The sequence below is a fragment of the Pinus tabuliformis genome, chromosome 3_2 (genome assembly GCF_031772625.1).
Source record: "Pinus tabuliformis cultivar Carrire ecotype Pingquan chromosome 3_2, CPIR1, whole genome shotgun sequence".
In the NCBI taxonomy this organism is placed as follows: domain Eukaryota; kingdom Viridiplantae; phylum Streptophyta; class Pinopsida; order Pinales; family Pinaceae; genus Pinus; species Pinus tabuliformis.
In genome coordinates this window covers 944,518,236-944,538,964 of record NC_142302.1, presented here as the reverse complement: position 1 = coordinate 944,538,964, position 20,729 = coordinate 944,518,236, and positions in this window count along the sequence as shown.

The following is a 20,729-nucleotide window of genomic DNA, read 5'->3' as shown; positions in this document are numbered from 1 at the left end:
CTTTTTATTCCATGTTGTTCACAAAAATCAAAGAATTCATCTGAGGTAAATTCCCCTCCTCAATCAGATCTGAGGCATTTGATTTTGTGATCTGATTCATTTTCAACCAAAGCTTTGAAGGCTTTGAACTTTTCAATGCTTCATCTTTATGCATTAGAAGACCTATCCAACACATTCTGGAAATATCATCAATGAACAATATAAAGTATTCTTCTCCATGAGGTGACTTTTTCCTTGATGGTCCACATAAATAAGCATGAACAAGTTCAAGAGGCTTACTAGCTGATCCTTCCTTTTAGATGAATTGAGATCTGGTTTACTTACCGAATTGACATGATTTGCATATAGTATTTTCAGGAATGTTGATATCTGGAATATCTCGAACAGCCTGGAATCTGCACACTTTTCTTATTTGAGAAAAGCTTAGAAGTCCCAATCTTCTGTGCCATAGCCAATTTTCATCATTTTTGCTTAGATAACACTATTTTTGTCCTCCCTTGAGTATGTATAGGTTGTTTGGAGTTCTTTTACCTTTAATCACAGTTTCTCCTATATCAAGCTCACGAACAACACATCCATTTGATAGAAACACTACTTCATTTCCTTGATCACACATTTGACTCACACTCAACAGGTTATGTTTTAAGCCATTAACATACATAAAATTTCCAGCTTTAACTTTTTCTTTCAAGAAAATATAGCCTTTACCTTTTATGACAGCAGGAGTGTCATTTCCAAATGAGACACTCTTTTCCTTTTCTAAGGCATTATATGAGTGTAGTTTTTCTCTGTCACCTGTCATGTGTTTTGAGCATCCACTATCGATGTACCACTGGTTTTCTTGTCCTCCTGCATATAAGGCTATACCACATTTTTCTGTTTGTGGTTCTTTCTTTCTCCATATTTTTGGATTTAATGGAGTTTGCTCCTTTTGATATATTTGCTGAAATTTTCTCTTGCATTCAAATTATTCATGGCCAAAGTTGTTACAGATTGGGCATGCTATTTCATTTTCAAGAAGAGAAAAGTTATTATAGGAACTTTTCTTGAATCCTGTCATATTCCTTTGATTTCGTGCTTCTCTAGTCATGATGGTTTTGTAAGCAACACATTGAGCAGCTTTGTGTCCAAAATTATGACATGAGAAACATTGACCATTAAAGAAGTTCCTGTGATTATCGAATCTACTAACCTGGTGATTGTAGTTTCTATTGATATTCATCTTTGAAGCAAATTGAGTATGATTTACCTGAGGTTGGTTGTGTCTTCTATTCATCCTTGAAGTAAATTGAGCCTGGTTTACCTGGTGATCTGCTTTATGCCTTTGCTAACGATTGTCAAACTGTTCACTGCTCTTTGCTGCATCAAGATAGCTTTTAGTGGAGGTTGATGACTTCTGTGATTGAGATGCTTCTTCAGTATATCCAAGACATGTCTTTATCAGAGGAGAACATTTCACTTTGATAATTTCATTTAAGGTTTCTGATCCTTTCGCAAATCTAAGATTGAGAGCTTTTGTTTTCTCAAGATCCTTTCTTAGACCCACAATTTCACATTCTAGTTTTTCATTATGTTTTTCTCTTTCAGCAAGTTGGTATGTCAAGGTATCTATAATCATATTCTTTTCTTCTAAACAGATTTTAAGCTTAGAGATTTCTTCATAAATATCATCTTCATCTAAAGCATCCAAAAAATCATCATCTTCATAAGCCATCAGAAGTCTATAGTCACTACTATTTTCATCTTCATCACTATTTGATAATCCATCACTATCTTCATGAGTATAGTAGCTCTTTTTACTTATACTTTGTTTTCTATTCCATTTTGTAGATTCCTTCCCTTTATCATATTTATCTTTATGAGGACATTTGGCAGCATAATGACTGACTCTACCACAAGAAAAACATTTGAAAGGTAGTTTACCTCTGAATCTTCTGGAACCCCGTTGAAGGTTCTTAACAAAGTTTTCTTCTTCTTCTTCTTCTAAAATATGTCCTGATTCATTGAGTTCTTCTTTTCCTTTTGCTGAAGCTTTAAATGCGGATTCTCTCATATCTGATGGACCTCCTTTTCTCATATCAAATGCAGTTAAGATTCCATGAAGCTGTGTCATAGTAATAGTTTGTAGATCCTACTTTTCTTCTATGGCAGATACTTTTGATTCAAATTTAGCAGACAAGGATCTTAAAACTTTTTCAACTAAGGTAACTTCCTTTATCTCTTCACCCAGATTCTTCATGCAATTAACAACCTCATCTATATGTAAGAAGTAACTAGTTATGCTTTCATCATTGTGCATCTTGAGAATTTCATATTGAATTCTGAGAGTTTGCAGTTTAGCACATTTGACCTGAGAGTCTCCTTCGTAGCTTAGAACAATTTTGTCCCATATTTCTTTGGTGGATTTGAGCTGCATAACTTTGACAAACTCTGATTGTGACAGACTTCCCAATAATGTATTGACAGCCTTGGAATTGGTTTCATATTGCTCTTTACCTACTGTATCTATAGTAATTGCTGATGGAAATGTATAACCTCCTTCCACGATTTCCCAAACATATGTTCCAAGTGATTGAAGATAGATTGTGGTTCTTACCTTCCAATAAACAAAGTTGCTCCCGTCAAAGATTGGCGGTCTGATGGATCCCCCGCTTTCTTGATTACTCATGATGATGGATCTTCCTTCAAGCGATCAAGCTTATTCTGAAGGACCTGCTCTGATACCAATTGTTGGAAATAATACTGAGAGGGGGGGTGAATTAGTATTATCAATAATTTAATTTTCAAAACTGATTTGTATATGCTACTTCAGTTCAGTGAACTAGCATGTATACGCGACTGTACTTAATGCAACCAGTCTATATGCAGAGATTTTTTTATTTACCCAAATTATCATGTATTGAAATTTAATCAGTATATCAGGAATTCATTAGACAGTGCAGTAAAAGTAGATCACACATAAGCAACACACATGAACACCAAGATATAAGGTGGAAACCCAATGTGAGTGAAAACCACCTACTGCAATCGTCTCTGTCTTCTTTTAATAAGAAAATTCTGTTTATATTTTTTGTACTGGTGCAGTCTTATACCAGTACACAGGCTTCTACCTGCAGAAGGCTACAACCTTCTCTCATTCTCCAGATTCTACTGGAAGGGAACTGCAACCCCCTAGCTCTTGTACTAGTTGATGTGTTTACTAGTATGTAGGTGCCGACATACAGAAGGCTACGACCTTCTCCTTTTTCTTCCAGGGACCACGTTTCATAAATTTTCAGACTAGATCCATCAACAACATCATATCAAATATATATGCATCAATCAATCACCATTTGAACCAACCACAACTGAATCAATCAATCACTTTGACAACCCATCAATATGATCATTCAAAATACTGTCACTAGAACACAGTAATCAGAACCCAAGCCAGAACCCAGAACACTGCAACAGCAAACAAAAGAAACTAAAACATATTTTATAAGGTATATGCTACTTCCATGTGTCGAACCTACGTGCATACGTGCTTTCCTCAAAGCGACCCAGCGTAGAAATCTGCAAATCAAATTTATGATGTATATGCTGCTTTGATATGCAGAACCAGCGTGTATACGATTCTTTTCTAAATTGAACCTGTGTACAGATCTGTAAATGATGATTTAAACATTAAAACTATTCCAGACTTTAGTCATACCCAGATCATCATATTTACAGACTACAACATGCGCCAGTTATTCAGATACATGATCAAATCACATAAAGATAATTCACTTCAAGCCTTGAGATCCTAATACATCATTAGATCTTATCTTTCATCAAATGCTAAGGTTCCTCCTTGGTTCAGATCCAGTAATGCACCATAACCCAATAACCAACATACTAGATCTCACACTTCATCAGATATTCAATGCTTGTGTATTTTTGCCTAATGATATTTTCCTCCTTTTATAGTTTTAGGCCTTTCTCAATACCATGGACCAAAACCACTTAGGACTAATACCTTGGACCAAATACCTAGGGTGAATACCTCAGACTAGATAACTTGGACCAATACCATGGATCAAAATGCCATGGACCAAATACTTTGGACCAAAAATTTAGTTTTCCAAGGTATACGTGCTTTTCCTTCTGTGAATGTATGTGTGTACGTATACGCGACTTTATACAGTGAACCTGCGTGTATACACAGCTTGGTCAATGGTGAACCTGCGTATACCTCTCTTTCTTCATTCTGTGAAGACTGATCTGTCATTTTTTGTTGTTTACCTACTATACTGTGATCTTTCATCTGAGTGAATTTCCTTCTGAACTGATTCCTTGAAGTTGCCCTGCATTTCATCACATCTGTAAACTCTACTATCATGCATTCTATCACATTCGATATCTCTTCTATAGATTCATCTAGTTACCATATACAAGTGAGTTGTTCTGCTATAAGTGGGTTGCCATCAAGTACAACACATACATCATAATGCTAACATGTGATGTTGGTTTCTATTCTGCAAATAGACTGTTGTGTTGCATGCCTCAACCCACAAATGAAGTGGTAGGCCTTGGTCATGCAGCATCGCCTGAGCTGCCCCCACAATCGTTTTGTTCTTCCTCTCAGCCACCCCATTCTGTTGTGGGTTATGAGGTGCCATCAATTCTCGTTTAATTCCTTCTGCAACACAGAAGTCCTTAAACTCTTGAGAGACATACTCTCCACCATTGTCGCTTCTTAAGGCCCTGATCTTCTTTCCTAATTCTTTCTCAACCAAAGCTTTGAACTCACAAAACTTTGAGAAGGTTTGATCCTTCTTTTACATGAAATAGATCCAGTATTTATGAGAAAAAACATCAATGAGAATCACATAATACCTTTGTTTCGTGGTGGAGGCTGTTGAGAATGGTCCACACACACATTTGTTTGGTTGCATTTGCAGAAAGAACACCTTATTAGAACCCATCAGAAGCTCATTGTGGAGCGATAAAAAGGTGTCTTGTGAACTCCTAATTACCTCACATTAATTATCAACCCAGGGACGACTTTTTATTTCAAGAGTGTACTCTGTCTGAGGCGGCTATTTACTTAAGAGTAATGTTTTGCAGTATAGTGCTTAAAACCCAAAAGTAAATGAATGCTTGAAACAAAATCTAATTGGAACAGCAAGAAACTAAATCATTCATTCAAACAACCATCAATCGAGGATATAGTAGCAATAACTCATTCCTCTAGAAATCGATGGAATAGAGTATGGACCATGGATCAGGGAGCGTGGTAGCATTTGCTGAGGCTCACGATAGCCTTGGACCTTCTCTCACACCAAAGCAATAAATGCAAGTAAAAGGAATGGCAAAAAGCAGCATGAAATGAAATGGACAGCAGTAAATGAAACAGCAATTAAAAGAACTAAATCTCGCGAGTTAGAACTGAACTCTCATTCCGCAATCAAATAACAATCGGCAAAAGCAATTCCAATGATCTTTACTTTACAAGAAGATATTTACAAATGAATTATGGAACAGCAGTTCATTATAAAACAGGAACGTCAATCATATATACATTCAACACACTAATGGAACAGCAATCCTCAACCGTATGTACACGTTCTCTACTACTACAGCAATCTGAGAGTAATGGATGATATGACTATGTTTCTGAACGAAGTAATATTGCTTTCAAGTCTTACAAATACTATTTCACATGGATCTGATAACAATAACATTCATACCAACATTCCGCTACAGAAATAGCTGAAAGATGCAATTCAAATAAATGCAGAGACATGAGATAAAGAACTCATTCAGATATCAGTTATAACGAAGCATAGCATATCACATAAAAGATGTATTAGATTACTACGTAATAAATATAAAAAATCCACACGCAGATCACCGTATAATGATACAAAGGCAAGTGTCCTTCGGAGCCGGGCCCTTGGGTGCCAATGGAACACTGCCTTAAGTTACTCCAGATGCAGCGACGGAATGAACACCAAGTCTTCTATATTAATCGCATCCACAAAAGTATAACAAAATCAGGTCTCAATGAGACTCAACGATCAAAGTTTATTCTGAAACTGTAAAATTACAAAAACAATCCCCTCTCCTCTGATCTTTGGTTTCATTAAATAGAGAAAGATCAGAGCATAGATAATTACAACATGATTTCTTTTACAAATTTGGGTTGATTCTAACCAGATGATCAACAAGAAAATATATTTCCCTTCATCTCTTCAACAAAAGCAAGACGAATTTGGGTTGGCAGCTGAGATTTGGAGGACGGCCGCAACTGCAAATCTGAGAAAATCATGCTCAAAGAACCCTGTGTTTCTCCCTGTACAAGCCGAATTTGGGAAAACCATTCTTTAGTAATGTTAATTGGGCCCGTTCTGGACAAAACCCATGTTCCGGATTTTCCAAATTCGTCTTCATTTGCTCATAATCTCAACTGCAAAACTGTCACTCCTTAAACCAGCGAATTTCTGAGTTGGCAGATTTAAAAATCAAATCTTCAATCTGGAAGTTACCTTGGAGGCTAAAAATGGTGAATAATGTTATGATCAGCTTATTAGAACTATCATTGGTAAAATAATTCATAATCATCAATTTATTAGAAATAAAGGAGAATAAATAATGTAAGAGCATAAATCATCATAAAATGGATTTATATAATAAATTATAATAAATGACATGATGAAGAATGGTAGAAATGGGTGGAATAAACGTTCACAAGTGACAATAATAATGGCATATTAACGACCCAACACTCATACCACTCCAATATGGTCCTTACACCATTACCAAGGTTGTGGGAGACAATCATTTTGAGCTTAGCATTTCCCCATTCCTTGGCCTGCACCCAGTGTTCAATGTGGACAGCCTTCGACCATACTTCCCAACATTACTGGACACATTAGACAGTGCCACTTATTTTTATTTTGTAGATTCCTTTGACATATATTTCTGTAGGTATTATTTTTTTAGCGTGTGACAAAGCTCGGGATGCAGATTCCAATTGTTATCAATAAAATGACCACTTCGATGACAATGTGTGGAAGAATGCTGCAATTGTGACTTCATCTCACCATTATATTTATTGTGATTAGGAGATGTATCCTTTTATCATTTTTCCTTAAAGACCTTTATGTACAAATAAATATTCTTATAATACTTCGAAACTTTATGATTATATAGCCCGCAAAACAAACATGTAATCTTGTGCCAAAAATTACGAATGACATTAACATGCTTCTTATAATCAGAAACATTTTTTGTGTAATCAGGCCTATACCTTTGATGATCACATTTGTCACGACTCTGATGATATGAACCTAATGAGGCGGAAGTTCCTTTAAAAACATCATTTGCTTCAACATTATTGGAACTCTCTTCAACCTATTCTTTTCCATATCCAATTCCATCATATAAAGTGTAGAAATTCCTTGTAGATTCAAAGTGCTAATTGTAATATGCTAAAACAATAGACTTGAATCTACTCTACTCATCAGTGGAAACAATTAAATAATCGTGAAATAACGAAGCATACAAGAGAAATAATTAATTCAAAACATTACACAAAGGTTTCCTAGGGAAAGCCACATCTAAAAAACCCTCCTATCTATATATTGCATTAGTAAGAAAATATGAGAAGATTACAATGCTTTGCTCAAGCCAAAGAAACCTTTCCACTATCTCTATATGTCTCACTGCTTCTTAGAAAAGCCTTGGCCAATACTTAACCAATTTGTTTCTTGCCCAAGTCCCTATTTCCTGACGTTGTTTCCTTGGGGATTATCCTCCTATTAATTAGGAGAAGTCCTCAATATGAATTGTGCAATCCTCATAGGCCTTCCTCTGACTGCATGCACAACTTGTACAATTTGGATGATTATACAACTGATAGTACAATTTCCTTGAACTCCAATATCAACTGGGTAACTCTCAGATCTGACATGCATGAGTTATTTATGAGTGAATCATCGGTTTACTAGTTGATCACTGCAGACAGCGCCACACTACTAGACCTCCCACTAAAAATAATTAATTACAACTCAAAATAAACTCAATCAGGGCTCCTATAATTAGGAAACACTCTACATGACTCAAGTTAGACCCTCAAATTGAATTAACTGAGCCAACTAAGTCAAATTAACTTAGTTAGCTAATACAAGTTTTCATAAGATGTGGAATTACAATTTTATTCACGATTTAATTAAAGGACAAAATTAAATTAGGATTTTCTTGTTGAATTTTCAACACTCCCTCTCAACAAGAAAGGGATTCTCTGTTACCCTAAACCTGCCTCTATGAAACTCAAATTGGCATCTTGACAATGCCTTTTTCAAAATATCTACATCATGTTCCTCTGTAGATGATACTATATGTTGATATGCTTGAACCAATCATGAAAAAATGGATTCTCATAGAGTTTGATAAAACTCTGATTGTCATAGTAAATCATTGTAGGATCCATCTGTTGACCAAATAATCCAACAAGGATCTTCCTCATCTAGATAGCCTCACAAGTTGCTTGACTAGCAGCCATGTACTTTGCTTTTGCGGAATTGAGTGCAACTGATCTTTTCTTCCTGTTGTACCAAGAAACTCTTGTTGACCCAATACTAAAGATTCACCCTGATGTTCTCTTTTTATCGAATGGACTCCCTGCCCAATCTACATATTTTAAGCCTTGAAGCTTCACTGCCTCTGTCCATTTGTACCAAAGACCAGACTGAGTGGTGCCTCTAAGGTATCTCAACACATGTTTAGTTTCCTTTCAATAGAGTTTGGTTGGCTTAACTATTTCTTGACTAAGTTGGTTAACTACAAAACATATGTTCAGTCGCATGTTCACCAAGTACATAAGTGAACCCACAAGCTGCCTGTAAATAGTAGCCTCCACTACTTCACCTAAAGTAGCATCTTCCCTTCTCAAATTACCTTCTAGAGGAGTCTCCATGGGTTTGTTTCTCTCCATGTGGAACTTCTTCAGTATCTCATTGGCATACTTTCCCTGATAGACAAACAGTTCCTCATCTCCTTGACATACTTCCATACCAAGGAAATAATGCATGAGCCCTAGGTCCTTCATCTTGAATTCTCTTGCAAGATCCTCTTTGCAAAATTTTACGAGCTTCTCACCACCTCTTAGAATTAAATCATCGAAATATAATACTATGTTCAACAATTTACCTTCAACCACAATATGGTAAAGTTTCGCATTTGCTTCACTTTAGGTGAGGCCCAACCTAGTGAAATAGATTTCAATCCTGGTGTACCAAGCACGGGGTTCTTGTTGCAATCCATACAATACTCGCTTGAGTCTACACACATGTGACTCTCTGTTGAAGATCTCAAATCCTTCTAGATGCTCAATGTACACCTTTTCCTCAATCACATTGTTGAGGAATGTTTTCTTCACATCCATATAATGTATCTTCCATCTCATCTGCTCTGAAAGTGATGAAATAGATCTGATTGAAGACTACCTTGCTACTGGGGCGAAGGTCTCCTCGTAATCAATTCCCTCCACCTAAGAGAACCCTCTGGACACAAATCTGGCCTTTTATTTCTCCACACTCCCATCTTCTTCTTTCTTTACCTTGTAAAGCCATCTAGAACTCACCACTAACTTGTCTGATGGTCTTGGGACCACTTCCCAAACATTGTTTTTTATAATGGATTCATACTCCTCTACCATGCCATTAACCCATATTGGTTTCTGCACTGCTTCCTTGAATGAGGATGGCTCTATTAGCACTCCATAAAATTCCCTATGTTGAGGAGAGAACTTTCAAAGGTAACCACAAAACCACTTTTAGGCTATAATCTAGCCCTTCTAGCCTTGGAGAGGGATCTCTCACTTAGGTTGTTCAACTAATATTATACTACGCTAGGTATAGTGCTCAATAAGGCCTCATTTTCAAAGGTTTATTGGTAAGAAAGGAGATAGATCCATTGGGTATGGAGTCATGTCAAATTGATTTTTGTCCAGTGATAAAATGAAGAGATAAAGGGCTTTTACACGGGGGCAAGGTAGGCAGTATTGGTGATGGAATTAATTTTTTTTTGGAGGGTGAGTGTTAGAAAAGATGGAAACAACATAAAGAGTATCAAACTGCAGATAAATTTTGAATGTTGCTTTAAAAAGGAAACATAGATCACTTGGTAAAACTAAATCTGAGAACCTTTTAGATGAATTCTGAGCTAAACATGTGTTTCTTCCAAGCATTAAGACATACATTTAAGAGATGTAAAAACATAATACAAACTTACAACATGAAAGAAGCACAACACCATTAATATCTGACATGGGAATCCCTAGAAATCACCTTTGTCTTTCATTCACTGGAAAAAATATTCTAAAATACAATGCACACAAAGTCTCTTTCTCTCCAATCTGACCAACAATCCCTTTTTACATTTAGATCCATGAATTATATACAATGTTGTCTTCTTAAGTCAAATGGGGTCAAAATCCATCCTTTTCCCAAATATAGGAAGAGGTTACAATGCTTTTGGAATAAACTATTTTGAAAATATGCCCATATCCTACTATTTAGGGTTTGGTTTTTAACTAACCAAACATATGCTAGCTCAAGATAAAATCATGGAATTTGGTAGAAAAATATTCAAACTTCATCATCCAAATAATATTAGAATCAATTATGCCAATTTGAAGGTCCACCAAGTCAAATTCCAAAAATTCTAGAACTTTGTCAACAAATTTGGCTTGGCAAAACTGTGAAACATGGGTCTCAAAGTGACACATGTAATTCCAAAACCAAAATTCATGTGAAACAAGTGAGAGAAATTTTTGTAATTTCTCTAGTTTTAGACAAAAACCTCTTTCACTTTTTCAAAATTCATATCCCTTAGGCTAGACATCAATTTTTAAGTAAAATTATCAAAAACACAGCATCTCCCCTGCATCCTTTGTGCAATGACTATGTTTTTTGAATATATCCCAAATGGTGATTCTGATGGAGTTGGAATTTTTAAATCACGTTACTATCATCATACCTAATCTCCAAAACAGTTTTGAGCTAAATCTGACTCACGAATCTCGAGAAAATCCAAAAATGGTTGTAGGTGACAATAACTTGTTTCTCAAAAACCGTGAAGAATTTTTGGGTAAAATTAACTGAGTTTATTCATCTCACCTCCATGCATCTATTGTAAAAATTTCAGGGAAAATGGGTATAGGGTTTAAGATATGGTGAAAATATGTTTTCGTAGTGCACTCTCCCAGTGAGTTGTCTTTGCATGGATTTAATCACATGCTTGAACTTTGGTTGAGAAAAAATGGATGATTGATGATGTTTCCACCCTTGTAAACCTATTTTAAGTTCCCACACACAAAAATAATGCCAAAAAATTGATTTTTAATTAAACCCTAATGCTTCTTACAGTTTTGCAACAACTAGTGTAACATTCCAAGCTCTGTATAACTGCAGCCTATCTCTGACAAAATGAAACTAATGGGTCATCTTGGAATGTCCCTTTGAAGCTTATGAACCTATGAAATAGCCTTGAAACTAAAAGAAAAGCTCCAAAACACTATATCCCTTTGTTATCAGATTCGTAGCAACTTTCACAACACTTGTGACTAGGGTTCTTTGTGAGAGAAAACCAAACAAGGGTTTGATGAATGATACTCAACTGAATTTCAAAATAGAGATATGTAGGGTTCAAGGCACACATTGCAACTAAATTGATGATTTCTTGAGATGCTCAGGGGATTCCTCAATTGCGCAGTAAATTCCAACTTTTGCAGTAGCTTCCAACTTTCACGGCAGGTATCTAATTTTTGCAGCAACTCCTCTTTCCAAACCTGCAATATTCTTCTTTTACCTCCAAACCCACTCCAGAACCAAGATGAATTACGAATGAGGGGAAATGAGGAGGAATAAGCAGATTTTACCTCCTCATACCACTAGAGCCTCATTGAAATCATGATGACCCACTTGTTGATGTGAAAAATGAGTAAGTGGTATATTTGGAATGATGACCATGACATGACAATACTCATCATAACTAACTCTCAAAACTTACTCTTATAACTGATATGACATCATCATAACTAACTCATGATGACCATATTTTCATGACATGGCTACTAGACTCTTCCATTATGACAAAATGACCCCTCATGATGATAAAATGACCCCTCAAATCATGATCCTTTATGACATTACACTTTGAATTATGACAAATAGACCCCATTTTTACTCAAAAATTCTTTACATGACACCCAATCCAAAATTAGACCTTTTTTACAATAGAATCCTCTAGACCATATCACTCATGCAACCAAGACTGATATTTACAAAAATGGCCTCAAATGAATAGTAAGACAAAAATGACTAATATTACTATAATATATGACCCTAACGTAGGCTCCAATGAGGATGGCGCCCTCCCTGTGAGGTGCCAAGAACATCGTAGACCATGTGTCTGACCATTAGGTTATTCCCAATCTTGAAACCTGCAAATTGATAGTTTTTCTGATCTGCAACCAATTTATTCTGTAATCAAATCCATTGAAACCATAATCACTCTAAAAACTGACAATGAATGTTGAAAATTACCAATCTTCCAAAACAAATTGTTGGAAACTGTCACACTATTTAAATTTTTTCTCAAAGTGTTGATCTTATTCACACTCCTACCCACTCTAACTGATCCATAAGTTGCTTGATCAAGTGAAGCCAAAAAACCAGTGTAACCATGAAAGCAAATGGCTTGATGACTTGCTTTGATTTTTTTTAAATACAAAGAAATTTTTTGCAATTGGCAACTCAAAATTCAACTGAAATTAATAATCATAATCCATAAATACAATAAAATCCATCTTCCTTGATGACTACAACAAATTGGCAAAATGGTCTTCAATAATCTAAAACATTACCCTGTCTTGAAGGTCAAAAAAAACACAAGCACTCCCTTCTTTTTCGGTTGCTAGTTGTTCTATGTCGTCCAATGCAAGATCTTTGTCAAAATGAAAGAAAAAAATTTGTTCATCAGGCTTATCATTTGCATCAGGGAAAAGAATAGTGTGTTCTTTAAAATCTTCAATTGAGGCAGCCACATCTTGAATAACAAAAATTTCTACATCCACGGGGTCTAGAACAACCTGCTCTTCTTCATTAGTTTCTTGCAACTGTGGAGTATAGTTGTCATTATTTAGCTCATTGCTTTCATGAATAACACATTCATCCTCATTTAAAGTGAGCTCATTGTTTTGAGTTTCTATACATGGAATTTCAGAACTCAGAATTTGATAAGATTGTTCTTAGAATAAAGACCCAGGAAATAAAAGGGTTGATGAAAAATTTGATTGTCTATCTTGTTCTTTCTCTTGGTGACTTAACATTTGACAAGACTGCTGCAAATTTTCTTCAAACTCAGAAGATGAATCATAACTATCTGCATCAGAATATTGATCTACTTCATTTTCAGGCAAGGAAAAAGATACTATTTGCTGGAAATTTTCTTGTGTATCAAGGCTACTAAACTCTACTAGTTCTTCCTCCTGATCACTTAAAAACTGACAAGATTGTTGAACATGTTCATTCAACACAAGAGAAGAAACATGAACATCTACATCAAGATCCTAATCAACTTCGTTGACAGTTAAGGAAGAAACTACTACCTACTGAGAATTTTCTTAAGTGTCATGGAAGCTAGCTTTTACATTTGACCTTGATGATGAAAAGGTTCTCATGCAAAGCCTCTAGTATCTCTTCGTCCATGAACTGATCATCTTCATAAAACTCTCCAAATGCTCAATAAAAAATTTAAAATGAGTGCAACAGTCTTTGACCAACAACAAGGAAGGATGGCATTCTTTATATCTCTCATAAAACACTATATGAAAATCTCTAAGAGAAGATAAAAAATCATTTGGCAAGATTTCATACCATGATTGTGCATTTCCCTCCAAGGATACCATTAACATCTTCATGAAACAATCTTCATGAAAATCAACCTTTAGCTTAAGCACATGCATTTGAAACTACACCAAATGAAGAACATTGTCATCTCCTACCTGATATCTGAAATTTGGCAAATAAATTTGCCAATCTACATGAGGAAAGTGATTTGGAAAACCTGGAATGTTATCTCATTTTAAAGGAACATACCTTACAGATATAGAACTCATCTTGAGCCAATAGAGTTGCAAGTAAAACATTTATTTATGGATCCTACTGCCAATGGTACTTTGGATCGGGTTGAAACTTTATTGGAGTCGCCAGGGGAATGGTTCAGCCTTCATGTGTCTGACTCTCGTCCACCATTAGCAATTGGATCTAAAACTTTGATGATCTTTCTTGGGGAATATGGAACCTTTCGCTCCCTGGCAATGGCCCAGAATGTTAGAACTTCGTAAATTTCCCTGGGTTAAGAAGAGAAATTTCAAAGGTAACCACAAAACTACTTTTAGGCTAGAATCTAACCCTTCTATCCTTGGAGAGGGCTCTCTCACTTATCTTTTTCAGCTAATCTGATATTAGGCTAGGTATAGTGCTCAATAAGGCATGATTTTGAAAGGCTTCTAGTAAGAAAGGAGGCAGATCCATTGGACATGGATTCATGTCAAATTAATTATTTTTCCAATGATAAAATGAAGATATAAAGGGGTTTTCCACAAGGGGAAAGGTAGGCAGTCTTGGTGATATAATTAATTCGTTGTAGGAGGGTGAGTGTGAGAAAATATGGAAACAACACAAAGAGTATCAAACTGCAGATAAATTTTGAATGTTGCTTTAAGAAGAAAACATAGATCACTTGGTAAAACTAAATCAAAGCACCTTTTAGATGAATTCTAAGCTAAACATATGGTTCTTCCAAGCATGAAGACATACATTCAAGAGATTTAAAAACATAAGACAAACTTACAACATTAAATAAGAACAACACCATCAATATGACACAGGAATCCCTACAAATCACCTTTTGTCTTTCATTCACTGGCAAAAATATTCAGAAATACAATGCACACAAAGTCTCTTTCTCTCCAATCTGACCAACAACCCCTTTTTACATTCAGATTCATGAATTATATACAATATTCTCTTCCTAAGTCAAATGGGTCAAAATCCATCCTTTTCCCAAAGATAGGAAGAGGTTGCAATACTTAAGGAATAAATATTTGAAGAATCTACCCATATCCTACTATCTAGAGTTTGGTTTTTGACTAACCAAAAATATGCTAACTGAAGAGAAAATTATGTAATTGGGTAGAAAAATATTCAAGCTTCATCATCCAAATCATATTGGAATCAATTATGCCAATTTGTAGGTCCATAAAGTTTAATTTCAAAAATTCTAGAACTCTGTCAACAAATTTGGCTTGGCAAAATTGTGAAAAATAGGTCTTAAAGTGACACATGTAATTCAAAAATTGTAACGCCTGTGCAACACGAGTGATTTTTTTGTAATTTATCTAGTGCTAGACAAAAACCTCTTTCACTTTTTCAAAATTAATATCCCTTAGGTCATAAACTGATTTTGAAGTGAAACTGTCAAAAACACAGCATCTTCGCGGCCTCCTTTGCACATCGACTGTATTTTTTGAATATCTTCCCAACAGTGAGTTTGATAGAGCTAAAGTTTTTACAGAAAGTTACTATTATCATAACTCATCTCCAAAACACTTTTGAGCCAAATCTGACTCATTTATATCGATAAAATCCAAAAATGGTTGTAGTTTCCAAGAGCTTCTTTCTCTAAAACTATGAAGCATTTTGGGTTGAAACTAACTGAGTTTGTTCATCTCACCCCCATGCATCTACTGTAAAACGTTCAGGGAAAATGGGTATAGGATTTAAGAGATATGGTGAATATACATTTGCGCAATGCACTTTTGCAGCGAGTTGTCTTTGCATGGCTTTAATCATGTGCTTGAACTTCAGTTGAGAAAAAATTGATGGCTGATGATGTTTCCACCCTTTTAAACCTATTTTAAGTTCCCACACATAAAAATAATGCCAAAAAAATTATTTTTAATTAAACCCTAATGCTTCTCACAGTTTCGCAGCAACTTGTGAAACATTCCAAGTTCTATATACTTGCAGCCTATCTCTAACAAAATGAAACTAATGGGTCATCTTGGAATGTCCCTATGAAGGTTCTGAACCTATGAAACAACCCCAAAACTAAAAGAAAGCTGTCAAAACACTCTCTCCCTTTGTTATCAAATTCGTAACAACTTTCGCAACACATGCGACTAGGGTTCTTTGAGAGAGACAACCAAACAACAGGTTGATCAATGATACTCAACTGATGTTCCAAATAGAAATATGTAGGGTTCGAGGCACACATTTCAACCGACTTGATGATTTCTTGAGATGCATAGCAGGTTTCTCAGTTGCATAGCAGATTCCAACTTTTGCAAAAGGTCTCTGAGTTTCGCAGCAACTCCTTTTTCCAACCTTAAAACCTTCTTCTTCGACCTCCAAAACCTCTCCAGAGCCAAGATGAATTACGAAGGATGGGAAATGAGGATCCACAAGTAGGTATTAGCTCATCATGCTACTAGAACCTTCTTTGGAATCACGATGGCCCACTTGTTGATGTGAAAGATGAGTAAGGGGTATCTTTGGAATGATGAACATGACATGACAATATTGATCATAACTAACTCTCAAAAGTGACTCTTACAATTGACATGACATCAGCATAACTAACTCATGATGACCATAGTTTCATGACATGACTACTAGACTCTTCCATGATGAGGAAATAACCCCTCATGATTACCCTTTCAAACCATGATCCTTTATGAGATTACACTTTGAATTATGACAAATAGACCCCTTTTTGACTCAAAAAATATTTACATGACACTCAATACAAAATTAGACCTTTTTTACAATAGACTCCTCTAGACCATATCACTCATGCAACCAAGACTGATATTTATAAAAATGACCTCAAATGAATAGTAAGACAGAAATGACTAAGATTACTAAAATATAGGACCCTAAGAGGGTCAATCTATACACTCTTGCTCATCAGAGCCATGTAGCCAGTGTACCAATCTGGTGACCTCCTCTGCCTGCACTATTATGTGGCTTCTCCCAACTCTCTCTAGCATCATGTATCAATCTATCAACCTCTCTAGTGTGCTTCCTTTCATCTCTGGAAGTCTCTGCATGAGTGGGTGCTTCCACTCCCTCCTCCTCTACATGTGGCTGCTCCACATCATCTTGATATTTTTCCATTGGAGCTAAAAGCTTCTCTTCTCTGTGCAGCTAAAGCTCCCTCTCAAGGGAACATCTCATGGCCTTCTCTTCATCAAACTTTACATCTCTATGAACCACTGTCATCCTGTGAGATGACAGGTACACCTCATAGTTGTGAGGTGTATCATTGTACCCCACAAATATGCCCAACTCAGCGATTGGTTCTAGCTCTTTCCATTCATCCTTGGTAACATGACAGTAAATCGATGATCCAAAGATCCTAAAGTGTGCAACATTTGATTTCTTACCTGAAAAAAAAAATTCTTCTAGTGTACTCATCGTGAGAATCCGATAGGAATCCGATAAGGACTCTTGTTCTGCACTATATAGTTGTTTTGCATGCTTCATTCCACAAGCGTAATGCTAGGCCATGATCATGCAACATCGCTCGTGCAACTCCCACAATACTTATGTTATTTCTTTCAACAACCCCATTATGTTGTGGGTTATGGGGTGTTATTAACTCTCATTTGAATGCCCTATGATGCACATAATTTCTTGAATTCATTCAACACATATTCTCCATCGTTATTGCTCTTAAGAGCTTTAAATTTCCTTCCAATGTCTTTCTCAATAAGTTCTTTAAATTCACAACATTTAGTGAACATTTGATCTTTCTTTTGCATGAATAAATCCAAAACCTACGAGTAAACTCGTCTACAAATATTACATAACACTTGTGCTTGGTCGTGGAGGCTGTCGAAAATGGTCCACACACATCTGAGTGAACTCTTTCAAGGATCCTTTGCACTCGACTGCCATTATCATGAAAGGTATATTTGGTGTAGTTACCCAATGTACACCCTTTGCATGTGTCTCTCTACTCTAGTGTACCCTTGGGAAGTCCTGTAGAAATTTGTTCCATGAACTTCAAATATTCGTGGTGCAAGTGACCCAATCTTCTATGCCGCAACTCATCAATGTCTTAGTTCTACATCTTCTCTGCTTTTGTGCTCAAGGAATAAAATTCTTCTACATCCAATTTATAGAGGTTCCTCACCCAAACCTCGATTTGCTTCACTTTTCCTGAGGCTATGCAACAAAGGAAATCCTTTGCTTTTCTAAATATCACATCGTAGCCACGGTCCTCCAACATGGCAACTTAAACCAAATTCTTCTTCAAATATGGAACATACATGACATCTTTTAATGCAAGAGGAAATTCAGACTCCCTTTGAAAGGTAGCAGTATCGATGTTGGTCACGCTATACCTCCCATCATCTCCCATTTTGATGTGCATATGGAGGTCCTTATCCTCCAAATCACTGAATAATTCTCTGCTGTTGATCATATGGGATGAGTGTTGGGCATGGAATCCCCTCACAGCAGGTTTTGGGGCTCAAAGCCCAAGTTTTAGTCAAAGATGTTGTAAAAATCTGTGAATTGCGGGCATGAAGCGCAAAGTGTACAATTGAGTCATAGGGTTGTCTGCCCTAAACATTGTATTGTAAATTAGTGTAAATTCAGCCTACCCATGGTCCGTGGACCATGGGATTGTATAAATAGAGCGAGGCTCTAAGTTGTAAAGGCAGTAGGAGAATAGAATAAGTAGCGAAGGAATGGTTCGAGCTTAGAGTAGAATTCTAAGTGTCTTGGGTTGTAGTAGTAGGAAGAGGCTCCGCAGCTGAGTGCACAGAAGCCTAGTAGAATCCACAGCTGAGTGCACGGACTCCTGTAGCTGAGTGCGCAGGGCAAAGTTGAGTCTCTAATCGGGACAAAAAGCTAATAAAGAGAATTTGATTCTTAATTCTATGTAATTGTTGTGCATTACCTTCTTTATGTTTATATTCGTTTATGTATCACGTGCACTGATATAATTGTTGAATATGTTGTACTAACCATAAATCTTACACACACAAGTTAAGTAATCGGTTAATTAGCGTGGAACTTGGGTATTATACGAGTTGCGCCCTGAGTAGGGCTGCACGCAGAGACGGGTCAGACCGTGGACCTCCAGAAGCCCATCAGACATCCCAAGGGTGGAGAAACCTGGTTCTAGCACCCTCCCATACTACTTCGAGTGAGACCTCAGTCCGCACTCCACGGACTATTGTTGAAAGGGCTAGTAGTACCGAGATTTGCTTGGTTGAATCACCTCTAAACCTGGGTCAGGCCCCACTAAGCCAACAAATGGTTCCATTGTCGAGACCAGGATCTGCATAAAGGATGTCTGATGTCGTGCCACTGGAACCCTACAAAGAAAGAAATTGAAGAGTGGTTGGACAAGAAGATTCGCGAGTTCGCGGCGCAGGAAAAAGAGAAATTTGCAAGTATCTAAGGAACAGTGGTTGGATTGCTACTTGTACACTGAAATCCATGAAATTTTCTTTGCATCTTTTCCATTTGAGCTATATGAGTGGATCGCAAAGTTAGCAGACAGCCAAGGAAGGTGTAGGCTTGAAAAACCAATAATGTGGACTCTGGAACTAGTGCGCAGACTAGAAGCCTCGGAAGAGAAGATATCATGAGCTATATACCACTGGATTGATCGAATGATAGGAGGATTTATCGCTAAGTTCACGGTAGACACGACCGTCAGCTACAGTGAGGCAGAGTGATGTTTTCTCAAGGGACCGCGAGGTAAGTATATTAAATCTTTGAACACTTGGATTAAGATGTTGTTGTGTGAAAAGTGGGTTATGCGAATAAATTAATGTTTGGGACTACGCAAAGTGGAAGGATCTACAGAAGTGGAAGTAGTGAAGAATTAGAAAACAGTCCCTTAATTTCACCCTCGTGGGAGAGCGAGGACGAGCTCACGAAGGTTTCTCCAAGAAGCGCGGTCAGTTTGATAAGGCAACAAATTCCGTGTTTACCGCCTCCACCTACACCACCACTCGCTTCACCCCCCTCACCTCCATCTCCACCCAATCCAACTCCACCACCTCCATAGTTTAGTATGGCAATCGCGATCAAACTACCAGTATTCAGAGGAGTAGGGAATGAAGATCCGGACCAATTTAGGTTCGTAGTAAGAGCAGTATGGCAAGCACAGGGCGTCATGGATGATAATATCAAAAAGGCTATGCTGGTGAGCGCGTTGCAGGATCACGCATTAACGTGGTATATCAAGAATTCTAATGACCACCCGAACACAGGAATTGAGAGATCCAGACCGCGTTGAATAGGGAATTTAGCAGGCCAAAATCAAAGATGCAATCATCAGGTTTAATGAGATCACGATGCTCCCGAGCAAGACCCCCTGGGATCTGGACCAAAGGGTGAAGAGTACGATCCGCAAAGCTAATATGACATTAACGAATGCATAGCATCGCACATGGTTTGTGGCTTCACTTACACCACACTTAAGGACGGCGCTGTCACAGCAAAAACTTTCCACCTAGGCCAAAGCATTGGAGATGACAATGAGGTTGCATGAGACCCCTATAAAAGACCCTGGATTGGGATTCCAACAGATCCACGCGCAGCTACAGAATTTGTGTTTGGAAATCCCGAGTTTGAAACAGGATAGGGCACCTCAGCCAGAGGCGAGCG